Here is a 10,008-nt window from a genome sequence, read left to right on the forward strand (position 1 = left end):
ACCAAGTTTAAAAGAGCTGGACCTTTTCTTTTGTAAAACCCTTTCCATGTGGCTTCAATCACATATCTCCAATCTCTCCCTTCACACAGCCAACTTATGGTGTAAAGGAGGGAAGCAAACTGAACCAAACTGTTACAGACCTTTTGGTATTCGCTCATGTCAGGATCAAGTTTTACAGAGTTATCAACTCACAAGTTGTTTGAAAGATTGTGGCATCTTATCAAGTGTTCAGCTAGCTTTCAGAAGCACAACAGCAACACAAAACAGAATAATATGAAAAAGATTTTTGCTGACAGGGAAGCACCTCATTAAATTATTTTAACCTCAAATTGTTCTTACATTTTTTATTACTACACAATAAACGATAATAAAGAAAAAAATGGAAAAAAAACATCCCAGATCTATTGTGTTTTTACATTTTCTTGACATACCACCATCTCTTTAATTACTGAGTTTAAATTCCAGGTTTGATGCAAAACAACAACACAAGAGGAAATCGTTGTCCATCTGTATTATGAAACGCCGCCCAATCAGTTTGGCTGCATTTACCTGGATCTGCGCAGACAGTATGTCTCTGAACAGCTCAGAATTCATTGGGCTGCTTCTGTCCTGTGTCACGTCATCAATAAACACTAGTGTCCCAGTGCCACTAGCAGCCATGCACACCCAGACCATCACACTGCCTCCACCGTGTTTTACTGATGATGTTGTGTGCTTTGGATCATGAGCTTCTCCACGCCTTTCTCCATACTTTTCTCTCACCATCATTCTGGTAGAGGTTGATTTTGGTTTCATCAGTTCAAAGAATGGACGCCTCTGCGCTCTGCCCTTTCCCCGCGGGCTACTTGTCTCTCCCTTCCTATCTTTTCCGACAACCCTTGGGAGGGGGGCTCCAGGAAGGAGCGCTTCGTGCCCACTGACGTCCGTTCCCTGCACGCGGGGCGCGGCTGCAGGGGGACGGAGCGAACCGTGTACCTGCAGAACAATCGGACTTAATAAGTTTTGTGTTTGAGGGAAGGATGCTTTGTTACATGTGGGAGCCTTCAGACTGCCATCTGTCCCACAGCTCTATGTGAACGAGCAGCCGAATTCAGGCGAACCATGTCTCCATCTCACACAGCGGCTTTGTGGCGGTCACGTGCACGTTGGGTCTAATGGCACCAAGGGATTGTGGGATGCTGCTGGGCAGGCGAGTTTCTTTTTGTTGAACCATGACTGAAGTGTCTAAGACCTGAAGTGAGGTCCATGCTGTATGGCTTTTTATAGGTATGTCGAAAACAAATTGGCTTACTGCTGTAAGTTGGATCATGTATTCAACCTCTACTCTGATAACGACGGAGCGCTCAAGTCGGCCACCAAATAAATCCATAAATTAGCAGCATCGCTAAATAAGCCACAGGGCTGTAAGCGTTGGAAAAAAGTAGCGGCTTAGCAGTCTGGAAAATACGGTAATTGAATTCATTTGAATGAAAGTCAAATAACTGTCTGATAACTATGTGTTATTTTTAGGATGACTAAACTAAAAAAATAATGTAAAAAGTTTATCTTTCCAATGTCCATATGTGGTCTTATCACCCTCTCACGGTGGAAAAAGTATTATCTGAGCTTCCTCATCCACTAAATCATCTTCAAATGGACACGCCATGCTGCTTCACCTCTCTGTAAACAAACTAACCTTCAACTAAACCTGCTCCAGACCAGGTTATGTTCAGAGCATGAGTTGCTATGGGAACTAAGCATACCTTAAAAACATACCTCAGTTTTTGGAAGCAACAGCTGAGGTTATTCGCTTCTTTACCTGTTCCAGTGGTGGCCCCGGAGGTGCCCCAGCCCGGCCTCTACCGACTCCGGTTCCTCCATGCCGGCCGATTGCCGGTCTGACCCAGATTTTGCCATGCCAGTTCCAGACTCTATGGCTGACCCGACTGCTTTTCCAAAGTCTGGGCCAATGTTTGAGCTTTAAATTATTTAGTGCTAGGTTTTAATGTTGTTGTTATTGTCCAGACTGAACAACATAACATGATCCCATCTGTAATGACAGAGAAGCTCCCATTCATAATAACAGTTGCTCCACTTTGATTTTTTTTTCTTTCTTTTTTGTTTCAAGTTCAGATTTTGGGGGAATTGGTTACTAGGACATGATTGACACGAGGTGCAGCAAACTTTGTCTCACATGTGTCACGTTCATCATCACTGTCTCTGTGTTTGTGTTAATAAAGGTTGTCACTGTGGTCCTAAATTGGTTCAAATCTTTATTTCTAGTAAGCCACACTTTGGATTAAAATATTGGAGGAATTCATCAAAGTCATTCATTACAGGTTTTTATTAATTTGACTGATAAAATGCAGCTGCTCTGAAGCTCAGTCATCCTGGACCACTGAGAATGCTCACAGACCTTTCCTATTGAAAAATTCCTTTTAGAAAGGGAATATAAATAACAGGCATAACCTATATTTTAGTCTCAACAATGAATAAAATGGGTGTAATAAAGTAAAGATGGGGTTTCATGACTTATGGGGAGCAGACTTCCGACCAACAGGAGTGGAGATTCTCCTTCAAACACTGGATGACTCTCTGGATTACAGCAGAAAGAATCATATCAAAAGGGGAATATTTTAACCAAGAAATTTCACTCAACAAAATGCTTCAAAATGTGTTTATGATCTCTAATACCATACAGCTATTAAAACAGTGTGTCTGCACAGAGAAACGCTTAGTTTCATGACAGATCACAGCTGCTAAGACCCATAAGGATACAGACATCCATCCGTCTGTGGTGAGGATGGTGAGATGAACCCTTCTGTGACCTCAGTGCAACCAAGCCAAGCCTAACTTTCAGTCTCCAATGACTTGGGCTAACACAGTGTAGCTAACAGTCAGATCGAGCTGAAAGAGCTAGAAAAGAGCAAAAAAGACAAACAGACTTACAGTGTTTGAGGCTTCCCTTCTGATCATTGACTGTGTGTATAGATCTGGACCAAGTGGGTGTGATGTTATCCATAGAAAATTGCTTACTTATGGCTCCAATGAAGTCAATTCAGTCCTCATTTTGTCGGAATACAGTTGAACTAGATGATGTCAGTATGTAGTGATTGGTTCAAGTCATTGTTTCTGAGACAACTCTCACCAATCAGGAGTGAGCTCAAAAGTGGGCAACATGAAATCTCCTGGAAAAAAATTAGAACTATCAAAAACATGTTTAAAAAAAAAGGTTATAAATGGCAATTGGGGGCTGTGATCAATAGAATGACTGTGTAACAGCTGTTTATTTCTCCATAAAAGTCTATGGGATTTTGGCTTCTTGGAACCAGTGGATACAGGGGGAGGGGTCCCTCAGTCCAGTTCTCATGTAGAGTCAATAGCTACGGTTACATGTGTCTTTGATCGGATCAAAGGTCGGATAGGAATTGAACTGTGTACATGGGCCAAGAAAAACTTCATCTGACTATAACAAACGTACATACGCCACAATTTCAATCAGAATAAATCATTTTGACATGCGCAAAGCTATCTAAAATACCGGCACCGGCCATAGAAGAAGAAATAGCGAGTTCAGTTGCCAACAGACAAAGCTGCGCCATAGAGCGAGGTGATATTCTTGTTATGATTATTATTAAGGGCCTGTTCGCTCATAATTTTTAAATATGTGCGGTCAGTATTTCTGCTTTCAAAAGCCGCCTCCGGAAGCTCAGATGCCGTCCAAAAGCTGCTCCTCTGCTCAGAGACATAGTACTCCCGGGAGAAATGGTTCTCCTGAGTCCGGCAGCTCACTCAAGCAGAGTGGTCGAACGGACTGTGGTCTGAAACCTCCTCCGGAGCCCACACTGTAAGAAAGCAACCTCCCATCCCCGCAAACATGAAGCTACGAGTCCGGCTGCCCTGTCCGAGACATGGTTCACTCACGTGGAGCAGCCGACCAGTCCTGTTCCCGCTCCAAAGCCTCCACTAGAGCGACACACCATCTACGCGTGACGTAAAAACCAGCACAGTAGTAACCCACAATCAGAATAAATATACTATCGGAAGGAAATTTAGATCTGAATGCATCTGATCGGGTTAGAGTATTCCGAGTGGCGTGTTTCCATGATTAGGTGTTCATTCTGATTACTTTTGTCCATGTAAACGCTGCTAATGATTCTGATCTTGAGTTGTTTGTGCGTTTATTTTTGTCCATGTCTGGCGTGATCAGCTTGATCTGGCAACCCAGGAGGGCGGGGGTGCGGGGCACACAGAGTGCAGTGCAAAACCAGTGATGCAGTTGTTGTTCACCTTGCAGCTTATCCCGTTCAAGGTGCCCACAGCGAATCAGCTTTCACTTATTTGCACAGGTGGTTTGGCAGAGTTTTTTACGCGGGATTCCCTTCCCGACATAAGCCTGTATTTTCAAAGCACAGGAAGATCCAGTTAGGCAGCAGCGTGAAGGGTCTCGCTTAAGAACCCACACTGAGCCTTGTAAAAGTCACACAATCTGCCCTCGTTATCAACTTTCTTAGATTACCGTAAAACCTAGGGATGCACAATCAGGGACACATTTTTGTTTCGGTTCAATATGTTTACAAAACAGCAAAAAAAACTTAAAAATCCCGAACATTTCTTTTTCTAAGTTGCTAATAAGGAAACAACAATTGATAAAAACCTTTTAATTGTCTTTTTCTAAGACTGGTGTGATGTAATAAAATAATTAATAATAAATCATTCTTAAATTTAGCTCAACATGTGTTTGATACTTTCAATGTGGTATGCTGGTATGCATGATTCATTTTCCCCACTATTCAATTGAATGGTTTAACATACGATTTGGTTTTAACCCTTGTGCTATCCTAGATGTTCTCCCTACCATGACAAAGGTGGATAAAGGTGGAAAGATTTCATGTAATCCATGGACACCAGTGAAGATCACAAATCATTGAAGAAAAAAGGTTCAGAGCACTGTCTCGTGGGTCTAGATCAGTGTTTTTCAACCAGTGTGCCGCGGCAGACTAGTGTGCCGTGGGAGATGGTCAAGTGTGCCGTGAGAAATTGCCCTCATTAACTGATCTAAAAGCAATTACCATCTCCAGGAAATCAGTCTTTGTTCATCCAAACAGGCCCTGATAAAACACTGAGTAGTTAAGAATATGAAATATCATAAAATTATTTTTTCTTTGTGTTTATATGATTCTATTAAAGACATTTTGATAAGAATAACGGGATACCGCGATTTAGCTGAAAAGTCCCGCCCCTTTAACTGTCTCCACCAATCATTCTTGAAGGCTTAATCACATGTCATCAGTCTGACCAATCAGAAGTGGTTAAAGTATTCACTTCCAGAAATCTGTGGAGGATCTACTGACCTCTGATGAAGGTTTCACTTGATGAAGGTTTCACTTGATGAAGGTTTCACTTGTGGAGAAACGATCAGAAGAAAAACCAAAAGTTTCTCCACATTCACACAGTCATTTTATGAGGCTTGTGCTCTTTGCTTGTGAGTGTAAAAGCGATTTGTTATTGATTTGGTGTTTGCTGATGGTTAGCGAACATGCAAAGCTCTAAACTTTTGCTCCGAGTCTGATTTCAACACTTGAAGCTCCGGCCTTTCATGTGAGCGGAGCCGAGCTGAAGAGGAAACCTGCTCCACAAACGTGCAAAGCTCCTATCTTTTAATTTCCCATCAAAGTGTCGGTGAGATCAGTCGTTTCCCAAATTAAACATCACTCAACCCCCATCCGCCCTCCCATTAAAATACTTTAAAGAAAGCCTTAAAGGAGAGAGCCCCCCCCCCCCTCCTTTATCCATCGGCTGGTGAGCTCGATCAAGTGGTATAAATCTTTAATTTTGGAGATCAGCATTAATGGCTGGAATGGCCTTAGATCTGTGCTGCGCTCCTCGCTTTCATCCTCGCCGCTGAAGGAATGCTGGGGGGAGGGGGGGGGGGCAGGGTAGCTGCACTATTATTTCTTTAGAATGAACACAAATTATCTGCTCATCAAATGATCTCGGTACATTATCCCTCGCTAAACCTTTTGTGTCCGTCCAAAGCTTTGCCGTTTTGCCTGAGCCCCCCCACCCCCAACCCATAGAGACAGGCAGGGAAGGTGCAATTAAAGCAGCTCCTCCCCCAAAGTTTGTGGGTTTTCCTTCGTTCCAGTTTCTCACATCACGTTGTTTTATCAAATATTTAAATGGAGCTTAAATAAAGAGAAAAGTGAGACTTTCTAGAGGGGGGGGGGGGGGTGTTCTGCAGAGCTCCCTTTTTTTTGATGTACCCCCTTCTCCAAATAAATCAAGGAGCAGACATGATTTGGCCGTTCTGTTTTGACTTCTCCTGCCAAATATGAGCATCAGTTATTCTCCAGGCTGCTTCATAATGATGCTGTTGCCCCTTATTTCTCCACATTAATGAGGGAGGGAGTGGAATTAGGCTGGTTGCTGCCTCTTAATGGGGGCTGTGAAAGCTGGAGAGCAACTGCAGCTCTCGTTAGCTGAGCCGGCTGCTATTGATTGTGGCGGGCCGCTGGGGGCTCCCCTACCTGTGGTTGACTTTGTACTTGTGCAGGAGTTGTAAGGGTCTGGCGAACAACAGGGACCACGTACATCTCAAACAAGGTCTATGAGAAGCCTATCAATTAGGCTTTGAAGGTCAAGCAAACTCTCCTCCCCCCCCCCCCCTCTGCCTCCCCACTCCTCACTGATCTTGTGCTGCAGATATCTTCTCTGCTCCCTCCAAAATACATCTGAAGACTCCATTCAATTAAATATCTCTCAGCTCCAGCTGCTCCCTAAGTGAAAGGTCAACTAAGTCTGGGAGGCCAGGAGAAAAAGGTTCTCCTCCTCCAGCCCCCTCCACATAACAAAGCCTCCTCCCCCCTTAATGATGCCCACTGGTCAGTCCCTAAGTAGAAGTGACAGTTGACCCCAGAAGCAAGATCGCAGTCGATCGATCAGCTGGAAAAATAACATAAAAATACACATAATGATAACCTGCAGATGTAATGTCAGCCCCCCTAACTGACTGACACTGCTTGAGCACAGGGACCTGGTCCAAACATCAAAGTAGAGCTGCCTGGTTCTGGTGCCCATAGAGTCAGGTTAAGCCCCCCCCCCCACCACCAACTCTAATTATCCACACTGAGGCCCAATGGGGTCCCGCGGGAACGGCCATAGCGGCTCGAGCACTCAATAGTCATCAATGTAAACGTCACCTAATTGAATCAAATTGAGCCTTATTAAACTTTGGAGCAGTCAAAGTACAAAAAGGACCAAACAGGAAGAGATGCACCACCATTTGATCCACAAAAACCTTCCAGAACTTTCAAAACCAACACCAGAAAAAGGTCACAATAGTGTGAAATTTTTCACACTATTTCACAAAAGTAGTTTCCAGAAAATGAAATGTTAAAAAAATGAAACCGAAGGAAAGGCGGTATGTGACATCACTGATTGGATGAAAGTGTTTGTCCATCATTTCATTTGTTTGGCGTGAAGCAATGATGGATTTGCTCCATACTAATAATAAGACATTTATCAGTATTCAAACATTAAAGATGCATTTAAAAACTCAAACGACATCATCCAATCAGTGACGTCCGCTATTGCCTACCGTCTCCTGTTTCTTATTGTGCTTCATTTATTAACATTTCATTTTAATTTCTGGAGTTTATTTTTGTTTTCCTAAATCTTTCATTTTTATTTTGCTTTATTTTTCTGGAATTTAGTTTTGATTATAAATTGGTATGTTGTTTTATTTATTATCAGTTTTGCTTTTTTAATTTTGGCCCACAGCAGCATCACTGACTGAGAGGACCATATTGTTTTCACATGTGGAAAGATTTCTGCGTCTTTTATAGAGAAAATGCGACCCCCACCACAAAGTCACCAAAATTTGTACACACCTAGGACCCGGCGAAAATGAATTTTCACCATGGCAAATGACACCCCACCCATGACGATGACATCACAGCAAGCAATAACGTAAAAAAAAATAATGGGCCGAAGAGAGTGAATGGAGTAAAAACAAAAAAGAAAGTCAAAAGTAAAAAAAAAAGTCAAAAATCAGTAACGAAACCAAAAAACATGTGTCGGGGGTGTTTTGGAAACTAAGGGAGTTTTGAAATCATTATGGGATGGCTACACGACCTACGGTTTGTATTAAAACAAGGTTTAGTTTTAGTCGCAATTTAGTCATGTTGATTCTATTAGTTTTAGTATAATTTTAGTCGACTGATAGTAGGGATTTAGTCGAAACATATCTAGAGTCAAAGGTAAAGCATTTATATGAAATGTGCTAAGTTATGAAAATATGAATACCACTCAAAGACTTCACAAATTAAAAAAAATAAATAAACATTTCACTTTGCTTTCCAAAGTTGTCATTTCTGCAAATTAAGCATCAACAACCTAAAGACAACAAAAGAAAAGAAACTGTAACTTAAAATAATCTTTTCTATACCCCGCCCACCTCCCGCACACACACAAAAACACCCCTTCCGCACACACAAAATCTCTGAGTGGTGTGTGTGGTGGGACACTGATGGTGATGGTGGTTGAAGGCCAGTCCACGTTATAATATTGGTCCAGGTGGAGATTGGGGGGGGAGGACGGCCAGCAAAACCATCTAGAATGTAGAAAGAGAAACGTTGCTTTGCTCAACAGTAGCTGGGACAGGCTCCAGCATCCTCAAGACCCCAGAAGGGATAAAGCGGGATAAGAAATTGGGTGGGTGGATGAAAACCAGAGTTATCATTTACATTTGGCTGCCAGTGATGAGAAGACATCAAAAGAAAATGTACATGATATAGAAAAAAAGAATAGCTGACTTTAAAAAACAGCTGTTTGAGAAAGATGCACATCTAGAAGAGAAAAAACTTTAGGCCATGGATGATTGCACGATTAAGAAGCTCTTTGACCAAAACAGAACTATGGACAGAGAGTTCAAGTTTAGGATCAGCGTAGAAAGAAAGTTGTGATCCTTACAGATAAACTGGAGGGCTTGAGTGATCCTAGAAGCTGTGCTGTATTGGGTTAACCCTCTTGTTAGGGTCTCCCATTACAAATAAGTCCTAGGTGACAAGCCGGACTAAGAGTGGTTCAGAAAATCTTTGTGGAAATTGTTACACCTAAGTCACCTTTATCTTTCCTTTTTTGCTGCTTTACTTTAGACTTCACAACACACTGTTAGATTTTTCATGGCTACCTAGTCCCTCCAATTCCTCCTCACTTCTACTCACCTGGAAGTGTTTGTCTATCCTCCCCAACCCATCGTACCAGACCCTCTACTGAATGAAGAAGACCAGATCATCCAAGCTGAAGTCACTGAGGTAGTCGACGAGCTCCTCTGTGGTAAAGCAGCAGGAGTGGATGAAGTCCTCAAGTCCCTCAAGTCTCTGAATGCTGTGGGACTGTCTTGGATGACACGTTTCCACAGCATTGCATGGCAGTGGGGAAAAGTACTACTGGACTGACAGACAGGAGCGGTGGTTCCTTCTTTGAGGGGGGGGGGCCAGAGGGTGAGTCCTGACTGCTGGGGAGTCGCTCTCCTAAGCCTCCATGGGAAAGTCTATGCAAGGGTATTAAGAGATTAGAGTTAGTCTGATAGTCAAAGATCCAGATCCAGGAACAACAGATCAGATCCAGGAACAACAATAGCTGCGTTTACATGGACAAAAGTAATCGGAAAGAACGCCTGATCGAAAGAGAAATGCGTCATGTAAACACGCCGTTCGGAATACTCTTCCCTGATCAGACACGTTCGGATCAAAATTTCTTTCCGATTGAGATAGGTGGGTTATGCCAATTGTTTATCCGATCGTGTTGCATGTAAATGGTTCATTCCAATCGTGTGTCACTACTGCTCTGGTTTATCGTCATGCATAGATGGTATTTCACTCCAGAGGAGGCTTTGGAGGTCAAACAGGACCGACCGGCTGCTCAACGGACGCTCAGTGCAAAGCGCCGGTCCGCTCTAGCCCCGCTGGCTCTTCGCCTCTCCCCTCTATTACACCCCTCACGAGGGGAGGTGCCGGAGAGGAG

The sequence above is a fragment of the Oryzias latipes genome, chromosome 23 (genome assembly GCF_053564925.1).
Source record: "Oryzias latipes strain Hd-rR chromosome 23, Olatipes_Hd-rR_3.1".
Lineage (NCBI taxonomy): Eukaryota > Metazoa > Chordata > Actinopteri > Beloniformes > Adrianichthyidae > Oryzias > Oryzias latipes.